The sequence below is a fragment of the Enhydra lutris genome, unplaced genomic scaffold (genome assembly GCF_002288905.1).
Source record: "Enhydra lutris kenyoni isolate GAN:26980312 unplaced genomic scaffold, ASM228890v2 scaffoldscaffold13, whole genome shotgun sequence".
Lineage (NCBI taxonomy): Eukaryota > Metazoa > Chordata > Mammalia > Carnivora > Mustelidae > Enhydra > Enhydra lutris.
In genome coordinates, this window is record NW_019154097.1 from 11962926 (window position 1) to 11988810 (window position 25885).

A 25885-nucleotide genomic window follows, 5' to 3' on the forward strand; every position below is an offset into this window, starting at 1 on the left:
GCATATTGTAAGTGGTCATAAAAGTTAAATGCTGCTCACATCACATTATAGTATAATAAGTGTTTTAACTCTGCCTCTACCACTAGGCTCTGAGCTTTCTGAGAGCAGGAACTATCTTACTCTTCTCTGTATCCTCAGTTACTAGCACCGCACCTAAACACAGTACCTAGCACATTGCAGGTCCTTCATTATATGTTCATTAGATGAGTGAAATAAAATTTTTCTGCCTCTGCCCATCTTCCTCTCTTTTTTCTTCATACCCACCTACCTATCTCATCTTAGGAAAACCAGTGTATTCAAAGAGCAAACTGAGATTTAGTTCACTTTTATTATTGTTTTATTTTGTTTTAAGTGTTTAATTCGCTTTCTTTTTCTTATATTAAACTATGTGGTGGCCACAGTTGGGCCCTCTGCACGGAGACTGGTGTGGGTCTTTACAAGATTGTCAGTGAATTCCTAACCTGATAAAGACTTAGTGGACACAGTCCCTTTCCAGAGGTCAGAGATGAGAGAGCTGGGGGTCTTGGAAATAACATCAAGAGTGCCTTGGTGGGCACCTGGGTGGCTCAGTCAGTTAAGCATCTGACTCTTGACTTCGACTCAGGTCATAATCTCAGGATGGTGGGATCAGGTCCACATTGGGCTCCATGTGGAGCCTGCTTAAGACTCCCTCTCCCTTTCTGTCTGCCCGCTCCCGCAAAAAAAGTGGTCTTGGCGAAGTTAACCCAGGGTGGCAGTGCAGCCCCTAGCCAAGGTATAGCAGTCATCAGTCCAGCCATCATCAGGAGCTTCTTGTGCACAGGTACTAAAGTGATGCCAATACCTCTGAGGGCAAGGATGAGACACATTCAGCCAGAGCCACAGTCACTGGTCACCTTACATGGGATGGTGTGGGCTTGCCAATCTCATTCCTCCAGTAGCCTCCCGGAAGGGAGATAATGGAAAACTTGGCCAGGATGGTGGCCCCACAGATGGCAATGGCTACATTCCTGGGGTATTTAACACCCAGACCAAGATATCCATTGTAATCTCCAATGGCAGCAAATGCCTTAAACCTGGACTGCTGTCCAGCACAGGTCTGGTTTTGTACAGGCAAAATCTTTAAAACCTCATCCTTGAGGGATGCCCCCAGGAAAAAATCAATGATCTCAGATTCCTTGATAGGCAGAGAGAAGAGATAGATCTCCAGGGACTTGATCTTCATGTCCTTGACCAGATGGCCCGGCTTGGTGATATGGATTCACTCCTTGCCCTTGGCCCTCCACAAGCTTCATGGCCTCAGCCCTGGCCCTTCCATGGCCACAATCCTGGCCTGAAATACCAGTGGCAAAGCCCCCAGGCAGCCGTTTAAGGGCCCCAGGGCCCTCCAGGCCCTCCCAGGCCTTCTGCAGCACTGGTGGCATCCACCTTTTGGTGTTTTCTTGAAGACGTTAGTTCATTTTTAGAAGGTTTAAGAATCAACTGAACTTTACATTATTTTCTGTGCTAAAAATTACATATACTTCAAGTAGCCACAATCTCTTTTCACAATTAATAGAGTTGAGTCAAATACTCAAGGTATGGAGGACAAGGTGGGGGTGTAGGCAAGGCTTATTATTAATAAGATAAGAAAATCACTACCTATCAGTTGGATTCCCAGTAAGATTTAACAAAACACAAAATTTCAGAATCTTAGGATTAGAAAGACCTTAGCATTTATCGAGTTCAGTTTAAATTTGTCTTTATAGATGAGGAAACTGAGATCCACATTGGAGAAAGAATTTATAAGACACAAGAGAGCTTGGGACTTAATTATGTGACTCCTTATGGCAATAATGGTCCTTGCTGAACTGTGCAACACTGCATAGCAATATATTTTGCATGTCCATAATATAAACTAATATGGTATATTCAAACTATTATAATAGTAGGACAAAGTGTAAAGTCACGGCCTTAGATTTATTAACTTTATTAGAGGTAAGCAGCTGTCTAGCATATCCTTTGGGAGAAAATAAGCCCAGCAGTAATGATGCTACCTTCATAATTGTCTATAAATGCACTAAATTATTTATTAACGAATGTCACAGATGTCAACCAGAATAGAAAACTAATAGCTTATAGTGCTTTAATTTATTTGATTTACACATATTGTCAGAGACAACCTTTATGGAGGAACATATAATAATTAAGCACTTGTCAGAATGGCTAAATGTCACTATAAAATAAACAAGCAATCCAAATCTCTTGGGACAGTTTTGATATGTCACCAGTTCTCCTGGGAAGGTAGGCTTTTGAAAGCTCCATATTTGCAAAATGTAGCCAATATGGCAGGTTAATAGAATCAATAGATTTCACTTATGGAGCTAAGATGAATGGGCTAGGTGAAAATCCAAACTAGTTATAGGAAATAACAAGTAACTGAATTTCAGGAACAACATGGTTAAGAATCAATTATTTTAATGAAGGGTCAAAATCCTAGTTAAAGAGATGGCCTAAAAATCCCTTCCTTTCTCTCCTCTATCCTCTGATTTTCTTCTCCTCCTCCTATTTCTGTTTTCTTTTCTTTTTCTTTCTTTGTCTCTGCTTTTTGTTTACAAGAACTCCCGGAATTATCAAATAATTTGTGGTGCTTTATGCACTCTCTGCTGTCTCTTTTATACATCATACAAGCAACCCTGCTAGAGGATGATTAATTTTATAGAAGAAAAATGTTTATTTGTGACATTTTTTATCATTTTAACATTTATATCATGTATCATATTTTAGCCCACTTGAGAGCTTTGCTCAAGGAGGCTCATTGATTAATTATCTTTAGTTGTAGGGCTATTCATGAATTTTCAGAGATATTGATTCTTAGATGGAACATCTCAGAGATAAAAGTCTGGAGCATTCGTGTGGATGATGTCTGTCTTTATTAAGATATAACAATGATGTAATGCTGCTGTGATTCATACTACAATTAATTGGTTTTTTTTTGTTTAAATATATGAAGGTTCAATACTTGACATTTTATTCTCTCCTCTTTACTTTTTATAATATAACTATGTACAAATAAATTAGCAGATGAGTTAAAAGGGATTCTCCTTCTGGCCATGATGGAGTACCTGGCAATTATTCTTCTCTTTCCACAGACAACTATGAAAGTGGACAAAATATATGAGGCAATGGGTTTTAAATATGGGACAATGGATATGGTACGATATCTTTGAGATGTCCTTCCCTTCTTTGAGAGAAGGGAAACATATGAAGTAAATGCCCGGTTTATCTTCTTTTTCTGTATGAGATAACTTTTCAAACTATGATTCAAGCAGTCAAACCCAAGTGAAACCCTATATCTCATTGAAGATGAAAAGATTGAAATAGCTGAAAACTGGGGGCACCTGTGTGCTCAGTCAGTTAGGTGTCTAATTCTTGATTTCAGCTCAGGTCATGATCTCAGGGTCATGGGATCGAACCCTGCATTGTGCTTCACACTCAGTGCAGGGCCAGCTTGAGAGTCTCTCTCCTTCTCCCTTTAACCCTCCCCCCACTCATGCTCTCTCTCTAAACAAATAAATAAATAGAATATTTTAAAAATATCTGAAATTTGTAGAGCATGAAGCTGTAGAAAGGAGACCGAGATGGGGGTTGTAAGGACAAAAGTCTCATTGGGTGGCTTCTAAATATCCTTGGTCAATGGGTATTTGGGATACTGGGCTGCCCGTGTACATCACTGGGCTTCATGAGATCTGTCAGAAAACTCCCTGTGGATTCATGATTGTGGGATAAGTGGGGGCATCAGAAATTGTGGGTTCTGGGACACACTGAAGTTACAATTCAGTCATAGTGAAATAACCTCATTGAGAACCTCAGGCTTTCAGCTGAGACTGAAGAAAGGCCATGCTTTAAAAATGAGTCTTCAATTTTAGTAAAAAATTGTGTTAGAAAAGTGTTCTTAAGACTAAAGATAGAGGGGCGCCTGGGTGGCTCAGTTGGTTGAACAACTACCTTCGGCTCAGGTCATGATCCTGGATCAAGTCTTGCATTGGGCTCCCTGCTCAGCTGGGAGTCCACATCTCCCTCTAACCCTCTCCCCCTCATGCTCTCTTTCTCTCACTCTCTCAAGTAAATGAATAAAATATTAAAAAAAAAAAAGACTGAAGATATAGCTTTAACAGACCTGCCCTAATGAGGGATAAATCCAAGTATACCAGATCAAGAGGATCCATTAATAATTTATTTCCCCGTCAGAAAATCTAATAGCTATTTAAATAAACCGACATAATGTAAACTCACAGCAACATATTATTTCTAATACTCAGTATATAATATAAAATTAGACATACAAAAAATCAAAATAATAATAACAACAACAACTCTCAGGAAAAACATCAGTCAGTAAAAACTGATCCTATCAGAATTCTAGAAGCTATAATTAGCAGAAAATAACTGCAGTACCTTTTATAAATATGTTCAAATATTTAAAAAGAAAAAGAACATAATGAGTAAACAGATACAGTAAATCACATTAGAAATGGAAACACTGTAAAATAACCAAACAGAAATTCAAGAACAGTGCAATATCTGAAAACCAACATCTATAATTTACTTAATATAAAATATTGAATGTTTTCCTGCTAAGATCATGGCAATAAAAGGATATTTATGATACCTTCTAGTGTACTGATATTCTAGCCATCCTAATAAGAAAAGTAAAAGAAATATAAATCATAAAGATTCGGAAAGAAGAAGTAAAATTATCCTTTTAACCAGATGTCATGATCATTTACATAGAAAATCCTAAGGAATAGACATTAAAAGCCTATTAGAATAAGTCAAATTTAAGAGGTCAAAGATACAATAGCAATCAATAAAAGGTAAATGTATTTCTACATTTGAAACAATTAGCATTTAAAAGTTAAAAAGCCAATGTCATTTATAACAGCATCTAAAAACATGAAATACATGATAATCCTAACAAAAAACACACAAGATCTATTAACTGAAACTACTAAAGTTCTGAGGGAACTTTAAAAAGACATAAATGTATTTACATAAATGTAAAAAAGATATAAATGTGCCATGCTCATAGAATGAAAGAATTAATATTGTTTAAATATAAATTATTCCAAGATGAAATCCCCTGCCTAAAATTTCAGTGCACTTGTTTAAGAGATTGACAAGTTCATTTTCATTCTAAAATATATATGGAAATTCAAAATGTATATAATTCCTATACTTATTATGAGGATGTAGAAATGTGGACAGTAGTATTGACATTAGTATAGATGAATATATCAATAAAAAAATAGACTTTACATATATGATGAGCTGATTTCTATTTACCTAAAGTGGCATGTTTAATTACATTTGATGTTTTTAAAATATCATAAAAATAATCATTTAGGCAAAATCAAGAAAATTTAATCTTTTGAATAAAGAAACTAAATTTAAGCTTTAGAATAAGGCCGCTCTCATATAACTTTCCATTTCCCTCCTTCCTAACATTATTTTTCAAAATTCAGTTCCTTTTCAAATCTCCAAAGGAAATAAAGCATCCTAAGTAGTATCTAAGTACTTATGTCAAATCCCATCTTATGGAATTTGGATAGATATTACAAAGTTACTGCTATATGAAAAAATAAAGCAACTCTGATTGTGGCACTACATAGACAATATTTTAGCCAAGTAGCAGCTAGAGAGACAAGTCAAGTCAAAACACTGTAAATTCCACATTTAGGAGAACAAAACTCAGTCTGGGTTACTCTCTGATGCAAAATTCCAAAACAAACAAAGCTTTACAGACAAGGAATAGTTCTGCATGGAAGGCAGCTTCAGGAAAGAGTCTCTAACATGACATCTAAAATTTAATGTCTAGGGGCACCTGGGTGGCTCAGTTGGTGAAGTGTCTGCCTTCAGCTCAGGTCATGATCCTGGGGTCCTGGGATCGAGTGCTGCATCAGGCTCCTTGCTCATGCGCCGCAGGGAGCCTGCTTCTCCCTCTGCCTGCTGCTCCCTCTGCTTGTGCTTGCTCTCATTCTCTCTCTCTTTGACAAATAAATAAATAAAACCTATAAATAAACAATAAATAAATAAATAAAATTTAATGTCTACTCTCCAGAGAAAGTAAGGGAGAGAAAGAGAGAGAGAGAGAGAGCATGCATGCAAGCATCCCATTCTGATGACAAGTCCTGCCAAACTTTTATCAGTACCCAATGCCAGATCCAGTCATCCAAAGTGGGCATATTTCCCCCACACTAGCATATGTCTCATACCTACCACCAGACAGAGTTGGCAGGTTTATTGTTAAGTATTATATGTAGCTCTTGCCTGGTCCAGTGATAGAACAGATATAGAGATATAGAGATATAGATATAGATATATAGTTATAGATATATGTAATATAGAATACCAAATTACTCTTTCTACTCCACACATAGCATGTTGCTTGAGTGTTGAAATGAGGGAATCCCTGTCTATGTTTGTACTTATTGCTTTATTTAAACTTTAAGGGAAATTCTCAGTGAATTATTAAAGATCATATATGATATGATATGATTTAATAATAATATGAGTCAGAAACAGGTCTTCTTCAAGGAAAAACTGAGGGAAAATTATAACTGGAATTAGAGTTCTCTGGCCAAGTCCTTTGCCAATTTCAGGATGCTAAATGCAGCTAAGACGCTGGTTAATTAAGTTCTAACACCTCATGGCCTTTGAGAAAGTGTAGCTCTGCCTGGTGAAGCAATTACAGGAATCGGCCAAGAATAAAATGCAGATCCTAAGATCTGGGCTAAATTCAACCTGTGGGATTGAGTGATTTCTTGCAGGTCATCTCCATTCTGCTATGGAGCCCATCCAGGGAGGTTTTATTTTCATTATGATAATTTTCAAGTCTATAATTTCCATTTCTCTCTTTTTTACAAATTCTATTTATTTGCTGAGATTTTTGATTTTTTCATTTGTTGCAAGGAAGTTTTTAACTGATTTTTGAACCATTTCAATGATGGGTCCTTCAACATCCATATTAGTTAATTCCACCATCTGATTCATCTTGCTGTTAGTGTCTGTCGATTGCCTTCTCTCATTCAAGTTGTGATTTGCTTACTAGAAAGGTTAGATATTATACTAGGAGATTCTGGGTACCTGAGATATAAAAAATACATATGTCAAAAGTACCTTTATGTGAAGGCTTATAGGTGCTTTATTCATAATAGTCCAAAAATTAAAATCACAAGATGTTTCCCATCAGGATAAGGATAATCAATCTTGGTATATTCATATAATGGAAAAATAATTAGCAATAAATCCAAGTGAATTACAGATACATCCTGCAATATGAATGTATCTCAAAAATATTACATTGAGTGAAAGAAGACACAGAAGAGTATGTACTATATGATTCATTTATATAAAGCTCAAGAACAAGATAAACTAGTATATAGCAATAGAAATCAGAGACATGGTTGGCTATCAGGAGGAGAGTTGACTAAAATAGACATAAAGGATCTTTCTGGAATGATGAAAATGTTCTAAATTTTTATGGCTATGCTAGTTGCTTGGGTGTACACATTTGCCAGAATTCACTGATTTATTTATTTTTTTAAGATTTTATGTATTTATTTGACAGAGAGAGAGGTAGCAAGAGAGGAAATACAAGCAGGGCGAGTGGGAGAGGCAGAAGCAGACTTCCCAGGATCTGGGGATCATGATCTGAGCTGAAGGCAGACGCTTAACAACTGAGCCACCCAGCTGTCCCCAGAACTCACTGATTTATACACCTAATGCATTTCATTGCAGGTACATTTTCCCTCAATTAAACACTACAAAAATGAATAAAAATAAACAAAAAACTGATGTACCTGGAAAACAATTTTTTTTTTTAAGAATCTTATGTTAAAAAATACTTTGTAATTCATGAAAGCATTCTGTGAGGAATAAATTCCTCCTTTTCTTAGCATGAGGATTCCCCTCCACCCAGGCACCACCCACCATTATTAATACCAGAAATCTAACAACAAGCAAGCAACAAAGAACATGATGCTGTCTCAGTCTCCAACTCCCTACCACTACCTCCTGTTTGCACCTACCTCTAGATTTTTCCAAAACTTCTGTAAGAAATCTACAAAATGATAGTGCTGAGAAGGTCATAGTGATTGCATTGTGTAGGTAAAGGCAATGCAAGTTCATTTTGATGATTAAATAAAAAATACGATGTAATAAATGAAACTATCAGAAGGATACAAATAGGCAATGTAGGTCAAACTGCTGTCTTTTGTAACATGTTTAAATAATGCTGAGTAGGAAATGATACTCATGTGTATAAAAGAAGAATATATCAACAAAAAGACTTACTTTTCCTACTGAGGTGCTGCCTCTTTCTGCCTGGGTGAACAGTGCCATCCAGAAGTAAAAAACAAAACAAAACAAAACAAAAAAACCACATCAGTTGTCAATGCATCTGTCAGCCCCTTCAAGAATCCCTCTGCTAGGGGCACCTGGCTGGCTCAGTCAGTAGAGCATGCAGCTCTTGGTCTCGGGGTTGTGAGTTCAAGCCCCACATTGGATGTAGAGATTACTTAAAAATAAAATCTTTTTAGGGGCACCTGGGTGGCTCAGTTGGTTAAGCAACTGCCTTCGGCTCAGGTCATGATCCCGGAGTCTTGGGATCGAGTCCCACATTGGGCTCCCAGCTCCATGGGGAGTCTGCTTCTCCCTCTGACCTCCCCCTCATGCTCTCTCTCTGTCTCTCGGATAAATAAATTTAAAAAAAAAAAGCTATTGTGTTAAAAAAAATAAAATCTTTTAAAAAATCCTCTGCCATTCCTGATTGATTATAGCTCTACTCTATGGCCTAATCTTCATCACCTAAAATAAAAGTCAAAAGGTAGATTTTGGACCCTCCACCTATTCACACAATAGCTTATGCTCTGGACTGTTTATCTCAAACATTACCATTTATTGTTAATTTTATCCAGTTTCAAGAAATTAATTGTCTTCCTGAAGAAGGAAAATGGGATATTTAAAATGAAAACGTCATGGGGGTGCCTAGTTGGTTCATTTGGTTAAGCGTCCCAACTCTTGATTTTGGTTGAGGTCATGATCTCAAGGTTGTGAGATCGATACTTGCATCAGGCCCTAAGCTGAGAGGGGAGTCTGCCTGAGATCTCTCCTCTCCCTCTCTCTCTGCCCCTCCCGCTGCTTATGTGCATGCACTGTCTCTCTTTAAAATAAATAAATAAATCTTAAAAAATAATCATGGGCAGCATTTCACATGCAATTGTAGTAGTCATTTAGAGTAATAAATCCTACGTTAAAGACCATCACTATAATAAATCCAGATATTGGAGATATTATTGCTATCATAATTACACAATTAGGAAGTAAAGGGTATGTTGAATTATCTGAAAAATATCATTCTTGTGCAAGTAACAACAGCTGTTCAAATTTCTAAGTTGCTAACATCCTTAAGCCATAGCTCACTAGTCTTTATTTGAATATACTTTTTGTTTTGATGATTATTTCTTCATTGAAGCTGACCATTTATTTTATTTACAAGATCAGGCACACAGATGACCACAACTGATAAAACTTATATTGCAGAGGAAACCAAAAAATAATTTATTTAACTTAAAAACAGGGCACTAAAGAAGAGATAAGGAAATAGACCTAGACTTTGATCCTCAAGCTGTCTTCATGAAGAGCTGCAAGGAAGAGGTATAACCAGACTCTCCCAGTAAACCTGTTTTGCACAAATCTTGTGGGCATCCTAGGCTTACTAAACATGTTACCTGTCCTTGTGGGGGGGGGAAAATATATATATATATAAAACCCCCTCGAATTGTGCCAAATGTACCATGTACTGATAATGTACCATTTAATAAATGGAAAGTTTCAACAGAGCCAAACAGGTACTTGGAGATTGGGTAACTTTTATAATAGGAACTCTCTTTTCCGAAGCTAGTCCACATTCCAGTGATGGTTCTACTTCCTCTGGATAGAGAGTTTAGTCTTAGAACAAGAGAAATAAATAATGGAAGAATGAAAAAATGTTTTTTGTTTTTTTTTTTAGTTTAACACTTTCAGCACTCTCAATCTGCTACATAATCACCAGAGAGGGCCACTGCAAGCTCCAGTGGAAGAAAGACACATTGGTGTTGAAGAAAAAAATGTTCATTCTGTATAGTTGGTTTAGAGACAGAAAAACAGCATTCTTCTGCATCATCTACCAGTGCTGCCACAAAAGCATTTATTTTTATTTGTTTTGAAGATTTATTTATTTGAGAGAAAGAGAAAGAGAGTTGCAGGAGGGGCAGAGGGAGAAGGAAAGAGAGAATTCCAAGCAGACTCCTCACTTAGCACAGAGCCTGACACGGGGCTGGATCTCATGACCCTATCATGACCTGAGCAGAAATCAAGAGTGGGATGCTCAACTGATTGAGCCACCCAGGTGCCCTCCAAAGCATTTATTTTAAATTTTTTAAGAGTTTATTTATTTATTTGACACACAGAGAGAGATCACAAGTAGGCAGAGAAGCAGGCAGAGAGGGGGCGGGGAGCCGTCTCCCCGCTGAGCAGAGAGCCTGATGCAAGGCTTGATCCCAGGACCCTGAGATCATGACCTGAGCTGAAGGCAGAGGCTTAACCCCCTGAGCTACCCAGGCACCCCAAAAGCATTTATTTTAATACACTGACTAGTCTTTGTATCAAATTGTTAATGCCAAAGCTTTTAACATACATACATAAATGCATACACATAAATACATACATACATACATACATACACAAACACAAAGATAAGCAAGCAAACAACTGAATAATTGATGCTGTTTGTATTTGGAAGACCTTTTTTCATTGTCACATATAGAAGTTCTATCCCTATTTTCATTTTTGTTTTATCAAAAGAACATGTTTGAGACCTTCCCTAGAAAGTACACTGACACTGACCTTGTCAATGTTAGATATGTCTACACTGGAACCGTACCCAAGACCTGCACAATGAGGAGAACCAATATAATAAAGTCTTCCAGTCACTGCATCATATCATCCTGATTTCTTGGTATCACTTTTCATTATCTGTTTTCTCATGTTTATGTATTATGTGCCATTTACAATGGGGCAGCCACTATTTTTCACTATGATGCTGTACTTAACAGATTGCTGGCACGTAAACACTCACTAAACACTCTTGAGAGGGAAGGGTTGACAGTGTTCAACCAACTCTGAAGGGAATATGGGTGAGAAGAAAGATACCTGAACTGTGAAAATAGAGTCCTTAGCCACCTATATTTTCCTAAATCTAATTTATTTATATTATTATAAATAACATAACCTGCTTTTCTTCCTCACCGATTATGGGTTGTGCTTGGCCATCTTTGAAGATTTCTCAGTCCAGAGAGATTACACTGATGGAGCAAATGACCATCCATTAAAGTCCTTTGGCTGGGTTTACACAGAAGTCTAGTGAGATGTTGTTGAAGTGTAAGTTCTTCTCACCAAATTCTGTCCATACTCTTTCATATCCAAGTCTGATTTTTCCAGACAAGTAGAACTGAGAATGAGTACCTGAAGCATAGTAGATTCTTTAAGTTAATGCCATCCTGTAGAGTAAGTGAGGACAACCAGCTAATCTTCCCTGGCAACGGCCTCCGTGTATGCTAATGATGGTTATAGTGTTGTGTTAAAGCACACTTATGAAAACCAGCTGCTTTTAAGTAGGTTGGACATAAGCCTGGTAAAAATAATTTAAAATCTTTTTTTTTCCTGAAACCATAATGTAACAGTCAAGGTTCTCCAGGAAAACAGACCAGTATATATATGTGTGTACATATATACATGTACAAGCCTATGTATGTATGTGTGTGTATATATTCCTATACATAATAATACATATATATGTATGTATGTGTATATATATGTGTGTGTATGTATATGTATGTATATATATATGTACACACACACACACACACACACACACACACACCTAGGTATATATAGCTAAAATACATACCTATACATTTTAAGAGGTCTTATAATTTTAAGAGTTTAATTACAGCTTTTGAGGAAAGCAAAAATTTTACCAAATTAAACATTACATACTAATACTAAGACACAACATATTTTCAGAAACTGGATCTTAAAATCAAAGTAGTTTCTTGTGGATACAGCATTGGATGTGATGGGAAGAGGGAAGAGATATAGTTTGAATGGCCATCTCAAGCCGAAGCTTGTAAAAACTGAAATTATTAAACTCTTAGATAGAAGCATAGGAGTAAATTTTCATGACCAGGAAGTAAAGCCATACCCATTAGCAGTCACTCCTCATTCTTCCTTTCTCCCAGCATCTGGCAATCACTAACCTACTTTTGCCTCTATGGTTTTATCTTTTCATCAGCTCATGAGCATTTGGGTTGTTTCCACTTTCTCTGGCTATTATGGATATTGTTGCTGTGAATGTTTGTGTACAAGTTTTTATATGGACATACATTTTCAGTTCTGTTGCGTATATACCGAGGAGTGGGATGGCTGAGTCATATGCTACCATTCTGAGGAATGCTAAATTGTTCTCCAAAGTGGCTGGAATGTTTTACAATGCCGCTGGCAATGTATGAGGGTCCCAACATGCCATATCTCACCAACACTTGCTATTGTATCTTTTTGAATTTAAAGAAATTTTTAGCCACCCTAGTGACTATGAAGTAATATTGTAATTTTGATTTGTATTTTTTCTCAGTGAGTAATAATGTTTAGCACCTTTTCATGTGCTTAGTGGCCATTGTAGATCTTATTTGGAGAAATGTCTATTGAGATACTTTGCCCATTTTTTAATTGGGTTGTCTTATTTCATTGAATTGTGAGTAGCCTTCATGTATTCTAGATATGAGTCCCTTATCAGATATATAATTTGCAAATGTTTTCTCTTAGTCTGTGTGTTATGTTTTTTTTTTTCCACTTTCTTGGTAGTATCCTTTGAAATACAATGTTTTTAATTACAATGATGGATGAGTCAATGAAGATATATCTAGAGTATGGTGCACTTGTGAGTAAGAAAGCACCTGATGCAAAGTCTGGCTAAGAAAGGCCTAGTTTTCCTCTTCTTCTTTAATCATCTTGATGTGGCACATTACATGTCTGCATTACTACCTTGAAGCAATTTTTAATCCATTTATCATTTTTTCTCATCTCTATAAATTTGGCCGAGTAATTGGCCATGCTGCTTTTGACATTTTTTATAGAGCCAGCTTCTAGAAATAAGATCTTACAAATCAAGAAATATATATAGTCTCAGAAGTTCCTATACAAGACCTTCACTGACTGGCAGTGGGGGGATCCAAGTATAAGAACTTAGCTATTTTAGTTCTCTTTAAAAATTCACGAAACATAAGCCATTCACTTTTCAGGGGATGGGGAGGAAAGGCATGGGCTTCCACCTAATTCTATATCATATAAAAATTAAGGTACTAGTATACTTCTTAGGATAGTGCTTCTAGAGTTGAACATGGTGCCCAGCACATAGTAGACTCATCAATGTGTTTGTTCTAATGAATATGATTGCATATATATTCATTAGTGTATACACTGGTAGTGGGGAAACATGTAGAGCATCCATGCTCCTTGAAAATATCAACTGTGAGGGAAGGGTGCCTGGGTGGCTCAGTGGGTTGAGCCTCTGCCTTCAGCCTGGGTGACGATCTCAGCGTCCTGGGATCAAGCCCTGCATGGGACTCTCTGCTCAGTGGGGAGCCTACTTCCCCTTCTATTTCTGCCTGCCTCTCTGCCTACTTGTGATCTCTCTGTCTGTCAAATAAATAAATAAAATCTTTAAGAAAAAGAAAAAGAAAATATCACTGGAGGTATATTGGGGATGCTATACAATTTTTAAATTGATTGTAAAAATCCAATCAAACAAAAATGAGAAACTAATGTCCAGCAAGAGAGAGTTTTCAAGCAAAATATAATATAACCCATAATGAAAAACTGCATAAATTAAAATAAATTTTAACATCAATTCTATGTTTATTTTCTTCAAAACTCATTAGCAATATTTTTTAAAATCAATAAGAAAAATATGCAAGTACTATATAAACCATGGAAAATTTTTTAAAGTAATCTTAGAATGGTAAGGCTTTTATAAATATGACAAAATTCAGAAGCTTTAAATCTATTACGTAAAAATTCAATGATCTATATAAAATATGAAGTTGGGCTTTCTGCTCAGTGGGGAGCCTGCTTCCCTCTCTTCCTCTGCCTGCTTGTGATCTCTCTCTGTCAAATAAATAAAATCTTAAAAAATAAAAATAAAATAGAAAGTTACTCTGTGGAAAAGCCCAACATAAGCATTTCAAAAACATAAATGAAACTGGGGAAAATACTTGCAAATTTTTTGGAGACAAGGGATAATTTTTCTATTATGTAAAGAACTTCATATCCACAAGGTAAAAACAACCTATAAGAGAAAGGACAAAAATATGTTAAGATTAAGGAAAATAACATGCATATGCATTTTAAACATATGAAAATGTTTATAATGTTAAGAGAAATGCATAAGAACTACACTGAGATGCAATTTTTTAGTTTGACAAAAATAAAAAAGTTTTAAAACACACCAATGTATTAGTAACAGTGTGGAGGAACAGAAATTCTCCAAGGATCATTGAAATCATATAAATTGTTAAACATTTATGGAAAACACTAGTATTTATCAAGATGATAAGTATACCTGCCATTTGACTCAACAATTCTGTTTCTAGAGAATTTATTCAGCAGTTATTTTCAGCCATGTAAGAAATTACATATGCAATTGCAGCATTGATTGTAATAATAAAAGAATAGAAGCAATATAAATATTTATTAATAGAAGATTACTTAAATAAATTATGGTACATATATCCATACAATGATAATCAATGCAGTCATTAAAATGATTGAGGAAGTTCTTCGTAAGCTGATCTATAAAACTCTCTAAGATATATTGTTGGCTGAAAAAAGTCAGGACACAGGACAATACATATAGTATTCTGCCTTTGTATGCAAGTGTATTAGGAGAAGAATACATACATGTATGTACAGACTATCACAGAGTAATATAAGATATTCATAATTGGTTGTCTCTAAAGGAAACGATATGTGTAGCCTAGAAAAGAGATTAGAATTTTAAACCTGATGAATCATTACATTTAATAATATGTAAATAAAACTTAGCTGCAGAAAAAGTTTACACAAGATTATGTGAACTATAATTCCAATTTTTAATAAACCAATGAATAACATAAATTAGCTAATTCTGTACACTGGGAAGGCCTGGAATGATGCCAATAGCAAAGAACAGAGTGTCCATATTTTGGTTTCTAAATACAGTCCTCCAGTAAAAGAAACCAGGGTTGCTGGGAAAAATGACTGATTCTGCTACTGGGCCAGAGAAGATAAAAGATGAATGTAGATCCTATGGTAGTACCAGAAGTGCTCAAAAAAATTGAAAGAATAAACATGTTGAAAGAACACAGGATCCAACCTAAAAGAGCACCCTGTGACCAAAACTGAAACTATTCGAGCAACGAAATTAATAATGTAATATTGGATTATAAAGCAAAATATTTTTTAAAAATCCATGAATCTGCACTGACATAAATAAATGATTGAATAAATAAGTAAATAGAGAAGAGATGAATCTTCCTTACAAAATAATTCCAAAATAGCATATATAGATAACCCCTTCTCCAGGAGTGGAACTTAATCCCACCCTGACCCCAAGGGTGAGCTAGATTTAGTGACTCTTCTAAAAGAATAGAATAGGGAAAAGAGGAAATAATTTTCTAAAGGAGAAACCTACCAGTTTCTCCTTAACCAAGTCATCAAGATTAACATCATCAGTGATGTGAAGTAGGTATGTACTTCCTGATGTCATGTGATGAGAAGAACACTTTATATCTTTGGTGTTTTTCCACAAATCCTTAACCCAAGACCAATTATGAGAAAACTGTCAGGCAAATACAGATTAGGGGACATTCAACTAGATAGTACTAATCCTCAACACTGTGAAGGTCATTTAAACAAGGAAAGACAAACTCACAGACTAAAGGAGGCTGGGAAACATGTATGCGGTATGGTACCTAAATTAGATTCTGGAACATAAAGTAGACATTAATGGAATACCTGGTAAAATCCAAATAAAGTCTAGAGTTCAGTTAATAGTATTGCACCAGGGGCACCTGGGTGACTCAGTCACTGGGCGTCTGCCTTCAGCTCAGATCATGATCCCAGGGTCCTGAGATCGAGCCCGCATTGGGCTCCCTGCTCAGTGGGAAGCCTGCTTCTCCCTCTCCCACTCCTCCTGCTTGTGTTCCCTCTTTCACTGTCCTCTCTCTGTCAAAAAAATAAATATAATATTTTTTAAAATAGTAATGCACCAGAGACTATGGACTCTGAAAAACAATCTGAAGGGTTTGAAGAGGTCGGGGGGTGGGAGGTTGGGGGAACCAGGTGGTGGGTATTAGAGAGGGCACGGATAGCATGGAGCACTGGGTGTGGTACAAAAAACAATGAATACTGTTATGCTGAAAATAAATTTTAAAAAATGATTAAAAAAATAGTAATGCACCAATTTTGGTCATTTCAACTGGAAAAGAGGGCTCACAGAGGCTTCAGTCTATGTATTTCAGGAGATTATTTTTAGTCATAATTGTGCCTGGGTAGTAGAAGGAAAAATGCCCCAATAATAGCCTTCTCTTCTCATTGCCTTCTTTTCTCCACTATTTTTTTCTTTTTTTTTTTAATTTTATTTATTTATTTGAGAGAGAGAGAGAGAGAGAGAGAGATCACAAGTAGGCAGAGAGGCAGGCAGAGAGAGGAGGAAGCAGGCTCACTGCTGAGCAGAGAGCCTGATGCGGGGCTCAATCCCAGGACCCTGAGATCATGACCTGAGCCGAAGGCAGAGGCTTAACCCACTGAGCCATCCAGGTGCCCCTTTTCTCCACTATTTTTACCAATTCTTCCATAGTGGTCTCCATAACTCATTTCTCCAGATGAGGTGATATGAGGAATAAGGATAGCATTGTTCAGAATGGGCAGTTCAAGCTTTCTGATGAGAAATGCCTGGAGGCAGGAAAGGCCCTAATCAAATATAGTGAAAATGGGGTAGTTTCTCCACCATTGGTTCCTTCTCTGAAACATCTACTCATGGATAGATGGGCATGCATATATTAATTAATGAATGAGAAAATGGAAAATGTCCAAAGTTAATTTTTAAGAAGCAGGTCACATCCACTACTATTTCTGTAGAAGCTGCAGAGGTAAAGGGAATAACAATAAACTTAAAAAAATAGATAAGTAAAAACCCCAAACCAGAAAGCCAATGAGAAGTTTATATTTTAAGAAACTTAATTCTCTTAAAAGAGAATTAGGAAATCACTGAAAAGTCTACATTAGGTTCATGTTATGTGTAGAAAGCAATCTTCAGTGTGCCCAATCTGCTATTAAAGATAAACCTAATGCAATTTTCATTTGAGGCTTCACTATACTATGCTTGAAATATAATACTTTCCTCAACTGTTAATATTCCATCTATGAAAAAGCAAATTAAAATACCTCAATCTACTGGTACCTTTTATATAATCTTTTCCTTGCATTATTTTTTATGTCTTTAAAAGCATAATTGCAGTCAGCTTAACATAACCAAACTACACATGAAACTCTTCTAATATGTTTGCTTACCTCAAAAAATTTGGTCTTATTAGTGACTATAACCATAACGCAGCTATAAACACTTGTATGAATGATGTTTGTACTTCCAGTAAATTGGTCTCCTGCACATACATAGTCAATGCACTTCCTTTTTTTTTTTTTGGCATAAAAGATATTTTAAAAGGTAAAATTTTCCCCCTTTCTTTCTACAATTCAGTCATGGTTGGTGAGATGGCAACTAACACAGATTACTTTTTTTCTCCTCTGAAAACAAACTTTCAAGTGGCCTCAGAACAACAGAGGAGTTAATGGATATTTAAAAAAAAAAAAAAAAACTGAAAAAAAAGGAGAAAAAAAAAAAAAACCAATCTCTGACAGCTGACAACTGTTAGCTGCCAGCCGCCAAAAACTAGGTTGTAGTGTTGCTTCCTGAACATAAACCATTTCACAGAATATCATCATCAGATAACGTTATTTTGTGACCTTGATGGAACAAGACAAAAATAAGGACAAGATGCAACCACATTCTCCTCTCAAAGCCAATGTGACTAATCAATCCTTCTTTACCAGGGACAGCTCTGCTTTATCCCGCCCCTCTTCTTAATTAAAATGATTAATGTACTCGTAAACAAAGAGCCTCCATTCTATTTCTTTTTTCTAAAGTTGAAGTATAGTTGACATTCAATGTTATATTCATTTTAAGCATACAAAATAGTGATTCGACAATTCTGTATATTCGGCTATGTCCACTATGATGAGAGCAGTTACCATCCATCACTATACAACATTATTACAATTTACGGACTTATATTCCCCATGACTTACATATTTTATAACTGAAAGTTTGTACCATTTAATGCCCTTCATCTGTTTGTCCTCAAACCACCCCACCCCCAGCTTTGGCCACCAACCCTTTGTTCTCTGTATTTATGATTCTCTTTGGTTTTTGTTGTTTGTTTATTCATTTGTTTTGCTTTTTAGATTCCAAATACAAGTGAAATAGTATGCAATTTGTCTTTCTCTGACTGACTTATCTCACTTAGCATAATACTCCTTAGGCCCATGCATGTTCTCACCAATGCCAAGATCTCAATCTTTTTATAGCTTAGTAGTATTCATTGTACATCTTCTTTATCCATTCATCTATCAATGGACACTTAGGTTGCTTCAATATCTTGGCTATTGTAAATAATGCTGCAATAAAATAGGGATGCATATATCTTTCCAAAGAGTGTTTTTGTTCTCTTTGGGTAAATACTCGGTAGTGGAATTACTACTTTATATGGTTTTTCTGTTTTTTAACTTTCTGAGGAACCTCCATACTGTTTTCCACAATGGCTATACCAACATATATTTCCACCAACAATGCAGGAGGGTTCCCTTTACTCCACATCCTCACGAACACTTTTTATTTCTTGTCTGTTTGATATTAGCTATTTCAACAGTGTAAAGTGATATCTCATTGTGGTTTGGTTTGCATTTCTGTAATTATTAGCGATTTATGTGTCTGTTGGCCATCTGTATGTCTTCTTTGGAGAAACGTCTATTCGGGTCCTCTGCCCATTTTTAAATCAGATTAATTGGTTTTTGGTGTTGAGTTGTATAAGTTTTTAAAATATTTTGGATATTAATCCCTTATTGGATATATTATTTACAAGTATCTTCTCCCATTCAGTAGGTTGCTTTGTTGGTTTGTTGTACAAAGCTTTTTATTTTGATGTGGTCTGATAGTTTATGTTTGCTTTTGCTTGCCTGAGGAGACATATCTAGAAAAAATATTGCTAAGGCTGATGTCCATGAGATAGCTGCCTATGTTTTATTTAAGGAGTTTCATGGTTTTAGGACTCACATTTAGGTGTTTAATCCGTTTTGAGTTTATTTTTGTGTATGGTGAAAGAAAGTAGCCTCCACTTTCTGACATTTCAATCAAACACAGACTTCCAAATCACCTAGTATAAACCCAAACCCCATACACAACCATTCTGATTCCATCTCACTAAGATTATTTTCCTCATAGGAAACAGTTTTCCTTGCTGCAGCAGGTTAATAAACCTACATTTGTTTGACTGCAGGTGTGTTCTTGGTGATCTTTGGGCACTAGACTTTAACAAAACAAACAAAAACTGGAAAAATTAAAATTGGTGGATAAATGGTCTTGTTACCGTGGTTGTTTGGCAGGGGTGGGGTGGGCTGGAAGGTGCCATGTATGTGTATATTGGCCATGGTGGGAGGAAGAGCAGAAGAAAATTATATACCATGGATGAAGACAGGTTATATGAGAGGTTAAAAGACTTTAGTTTTGCTCTATTTTTCTTTCCCACATTGTCTTGCCGGATTTTCGCAATGCCCTTATTCCCAATATTAGCCCTTCTTTCTACCTTCACTATGAATCACAAAATGAAGCCCAGCACACTGTTGTCGTTGTTCAGGTCCTTTAATAAATAACACCCCTTTCTTTGTTATCTAATTCTGACCCAAGTGAGAATTGTGCAGATTAAAACAAATGTATATCAAAGGAGGAATTTTATTACTGCTAAGAGCTAGATTAGAGTTTCTGACAGAAGTTTACAACCAGATTGGCATGTTAATGCTCTCTGCTGAACTTCCCAGCCTAGATCTTGAGGCACTTGAACTGAGGAAAACTTTGGTTTTCAGGGCAGACATAACTACTGAGGATTTCTTCTTTGTACTAGCACAAATGAAAAACAAAACAAAACAAAACAAAAAAAAAAAAAAAAAGAAGGAGAAGGAGAAGAAGAAGAAGAAGGAGAGAAGCCAGGTTCCCAGTGCTTACAAATGGTCTCCACTCAGTTAGGAAATAGGGACCATTGCTGTCACCCAATAATCCAATAGCTTACTCCAGAATAGCTTCTTTAGTGGAAGTTCAAGTGCATGGAAAACATGAATAGTGAATTGTAATACATACCCTTAATACTCTCCAGTGATTTTTCTTTATCAAATCCATTGAGTTTATTCATGAAGCCTATAATCATACATAATTGTCTCGATCTTCCTCAGGAGGGAAAAGGACAGACTCATTTCCATCTTCATATAACCACTCCTCCCAAACCAACCATTGTTCTTTTGTGGACATTCTTTGTACCTCTGATGGTAAGGATAGATTTTGCCCCGCAAAAGGCATTGAAATGGATGAGAACAGTGTGCTTAATTAATTTATCTCAATGTTACACTGTATTTGAAGCTGAAAATTCATTCCTTACTCTATGTCCAGCCACACTGTCTTATCAAGGTTATCAAGGGTTTTGCAGTGATATAAAATGACAATATTAACATCTCTAATAACAAAATACAACATCAAGACGTCCCAAGGTTGAATATAAACTCGTCTCGTTATTAAATTTCTGGGAAAATTTAAATTCAAATATAATGTCCCTGTGGTTAAGTGCACAGACTCTGAACCAGATCACTTGACTTCAAATCTCAGTTCTTACACTTACATAGTTTGTGATCCTGGGAAAGTTCACTAACCTCCCTCTGCCTCAGTTTTTTTCATCTGACAAATGGGAATATGATAAGACTTACAAAGTTGTGAAAATTAAATGAATTAATATTTATAAAGCTTTTAGAAATATTTCTGGCAGATAAGGGTTTTATAAAAATTATTGTTTACTACTGTACTTATAACTTAAAAGTTACTTTGAAGGCAAACAGTCACCCCTACATCCCTCTGTGTCTTATTCTGCTCAGTATCAGCTAACATCCGTCTTCAGATGCTTAAGGAAATCCATTCATTGGTTATCCATTCAGTGGCTATCCTTTCTAGATAATTTTATTAGAAAAACTATTGCTTCTGGTTTAAAAGGCTATAGTATCTCTGAAGTTAACTCATTCCAACCCAGTCTCTGATATACCTCATCTTTGTTATCAGTTTTCCTGAGCTATAATTTATGAACAATAAAACTCCCTAATTTTCAGTGTATAATTTGATGAGTTCTGAGAACTGTTTATAGTCTTGTAACCACCACCATTACCATGAAATAGATATTTCCATCCCCCCCAAAAATGTCTTTGTGCCCCCTTTTTTGTCAGTATCTTCTGCTCAGCCCCTCACTCCTTGAAGCTGCCCATCTTCTTTGTGTTATTATAGCATTGCCTATTCTAGAATTTTACATAAATGGAATCACACATCATACAGTTTTTCTCTCTGCTTCTTTCATTTAGCAAAATGCTTGTGAGATTCGTTGGTTTTCTTGCATCTCTCAGTAGTTCATTTATTTTTATTAAGTAGTATTTCATCATATAGATACACCAAGCTTTTAAACTTCATTTTTTTTAAAAAAAAGGAAAATGATAGATTTTTTTCAGGCAATTGGGATAAAAGGACAAAGATACTTAAAAATCCTGTCTAGCTGTTCTGAGAGCTGAGGAGATCAATATATGTCATACCCGTAAACCTTTTGTAAAGATAAATATCTTGTCCATAATATCTACATTTTTGCCTGCATTAAAATATACCCTGATCTTCTACTGTATGCCCATCTTCTACTACTTATTCAAAAGCCTTCTGCTTTGACACCACACACAGGCCTCCAAATACCCTTGTTTCTACAGATGCAGTTTTCTCTGTCAGGAACTGCTGTCCCTTCATTGTCAATCTGTCAAATCCCTTCCTGTTTATCCTTCTTTATAGCTCAACTGAGGCGTCACCTTCCCTGTTGTATCTTTCCTGATCTCTCCAACTAGAACTAATTACTTCTTTCTTGATGTCCCCAAAGCATCATGTTTATAACTCCACTATATCACTCACTTCATGGTGACTTATAAACAAATTCAGATGTCTCTATTATGGAAAAAGATAGTGTTGTTCAACTTTGTTTCCCCGATGGTAAGTTTAATGCTCAACACCAATGTAGATATTCAATAAATCTTTGATGAAAGAAAATGAGTAAGTGAATGCGTTAAAAGTGCCCTCCTATTGATACATGTCCATCATTGGTAATGTAAGTATGTGAACACAACTCACTGTCCTAAATTGCCTGGAAGTCTACTTCTTTGTCCCCCACCAGGTTTTGAAACAGGGAACAGGGAAATCTGTTAATGCTCAGATAAATCTTACTGAATTTTAAGGAAACAACTGTTATCCGCTGAAAAGTGCATTTAATTATTCACAGTGCATTGGGGTTCCTGTGACAAGACTAGGAACAAGCTCCTGGCCCTTCAGACGGGGTAAGGATGCATTTGTAATTAAACCGTGACCCATGCTGTCTCCTGCTGCCAGATTTCCTTGAGTAGTCACTGGAGATGAAATTCTAATTATGACATTTCAAGAAATAAAATTCTCCAGGGAAAGCAGCCTCTAAAGACAGACTGTATGTCGACAGCTGTTGTGGAAATTACTTATTTTAACCTTTGCCATAAAAATTGTAAAACTGATCCAGCTCCTTCTCTGTGGCAGACATTTTGGGAGATGGATTTGTAGGTGTGTTTTGGGGATTAGCCTAGAGCCAAGACAGCATCATTTTGCAACAGAAGTTCCATTAAAGTTTCTTAAATTTCAGTGAACTTCTGTTCAGGAAGTCCTTTTAAATTCTGATGAGCTGACATTTGAATGTTTCTGTAGCAGATGGCTATCAGCTAAAAGAAATGCACAATATTTTATTCTCACTAGCTGAAACCAAATTTGAAGGATATGATAAATTTTTCTAATTAAAACTCTTAGAAGCTTGGGTCATAGATTTTATACACTTAAAAAATGAAAATTCAAACTGCCTTGGACTGAAACTCAAGTTTCAAGGTGTAAGGTTTTTTTGGTTTTGTTTTAAAACACACAGATGGGGGCGCCTGGGTGGCTCAGTGGGTTAAGCCACTGCCTTCGGCTCAGGTCATGATCCCAGGGTCCTGGGATCGAGTCCCGCATGGGGCTCTCTGCTCAGCAGGGAGCCTGCTTCCCTCTCTCTCTCTCTCTGCCTGCCTCTGTCTACTGTGATCTCTCTCTCTGTCAAATAAATAAATAAAATCTTTAAAAAAAAAAAAAAAAACACACAGATGGAAGCGTGGTTCTCCAAGATCCTTGTAATGTAGCTATTTAGAACAATGTATATAAAAATCACTATACTTAACCAAATACTACTTATTAAAGTCTCCATAATTAAGAGTTGACTTATCCATCAGTTTTTCTTCCAGAAATCTCTATTCAAGGATATCTTCTTTAGCAGATAGCTAGTCTGTGCTCAATAGGAGATTTAGAAGAATGGTTCAGGGTTTCTGACCTGCAGGGATTTCACTACCCTAATGGAAAGATAAAGTTAATACACACAGAGAATCACATATAGTTAGAAAAGAAACACTACAATGAAAAATACTTGTCAGATCTCAGTGTTTACAGATGATGACTCAGGATGAAGACTATAAGTGCTTTACCCAAAGAAACACATCTAATTAGTAGCAAAGTTTAAGATGTGCTTTTATCAGTTTTTTTTACTGTATTAGAATGATTTATATATTCTAGTGGTTTTGCTTTTCTGATTTAACACTGATACAGAATCCGAGTTTTTATAACACTATAGTCCTCACTGTCTCTAAAAATACTTTTCTCTGTTTTATTGGTCTTTTACCACAATAATAAAAGGCCTGGCTTGGATATACTAAAGACCTTAAAATTCTCCCTTTCAAAATGACCTTCTCACCAAAACAGAGAGCCAAGATGCCTCATAAGCCTCTGCCTCACTCAACTGTGTCATCATTAGCCACTAGTAAGTAACTCCAGACAAGTAAAGTGCGAGCTGTTCCAGAGCTTGATGAATAGATTTTGGGGCCCCTTCTCACAGCTGTCATTGTTCTGACAGCTTGATTGAATACAACTCTTGCACCATACCAAGGGGAGCTACCCACAAGGGGCACCACATGTTTCTAAGTGCTTCTAGTCGCATACTTCCAGGACAACACTACAGCACAAAACCAGCGACCAGTTATTCTAAGGGGAAAGTAAACTCTGATCCAGAACCTAACTCCAATCTTTTGTAAAAGATTCATAGACCAAATTTCACCTCTTCATGTGGTGCACACCTAGATCCCTATGGAATTAAATAGCGTTCATCTTCTAAAATCTAATCACACCAAATGGCTGTTGAGCCATATTTGTATTCACTTCAGTTAAGCAATTAAACATTTAAGAATGGGAGGAAGCATTACACACCAGCTTCCTCTCAGTTCCAAAGGTAACTGTCAATCTTGCCTTGTTTCTCTTTGCATCTGTGTGTGTGCTCCATAGCTCAGTGCTTACTGGTGCCCCCACTTCCTTGCAAACTCTTTCCTGTTGCAGTTTATGTGCTAACCCTGACATATTCGAGAAGTAGATCAGGAACCTCCATCTCTCATCTTTCCCTTCCTGTTCTGGTCTGTTGTGACTTAGATCTCACATCCACTGGAGATTCAGAATCCAATGTGCCAGCCCAAGTTGCTTGCTTATCAATTGTTTTTTAAGATAGCTTCACTATAATGAAATTTGGGATTAATCTCCCCACCAGCAATTTCTGAGATTTTCTTCACCCTCTAATTCAAAACCCCCTCCTTTTCCTTTTGTTGCATTAATTGCAAGTCTTAAGTTATGCTACAGTCCTTCCTCCTGATTTCTGGCTAAATTCTTTAAGCTCAGTAATGTCCAGCCACGTACTGCCTCGTACTCTAGGACACTATGTTCTGCCTTGCCAGACACATACCTTTCCAACATGCTGTCCAATCCACCAGCCCAAACTGCGTCATGGTGAGTACGGACTCATGGACATCAAAGTCTTAAATCTCAAGTACTGATTCCACCTTCATCCCTTGCTATAGTGCTTTCTCCCACCAGCATCAAAGGTGCTAGATTAATGCCTGACAATTTTATGACACGTTAGATACCCACAATCAGCTAACCAGTTCCTCTAGTCACTATTCTTATCCTGTTATGCACTTGTGTTTTGAATTGACCAAATTCATGACTTCACTCTAGGACTGAATAATTGATCTACTTTTAAGACATGTGCAGCAGATGGATATGTACGAAATATAGTTTTGAGGTAGATGTAATCCATACCACAAGTCAGTAATATAGTCCCTTATTGAGCATCTGTGTATAGTCGTAGGATGCGTATGGGATAGAGGAGACACTCATTTGACCTATAAATATACAAAATCCATATTTCCCAGGCTGTAGCAGTCCAAAGCATAAATAAGGGCATCTTACCAAACTGTTTCTCTAGCTTCATCACTATTTGCTCTATAGGAATCTAATCCACACTCAAATACA

General features: G+C 36.4%; 1 pseudogene; it reads right to left on the minus strand.

Annotated features, from left to right (window-relative positions):
• Positions 1 to 384: 384 nt before the first annotated feature.
• On the minus strand, positions 385 to 25359 carry LOC111146161 (annotated as a pseudogene).
• Positions 25360 to 25885: the final 526 nt, after the last annotated feature.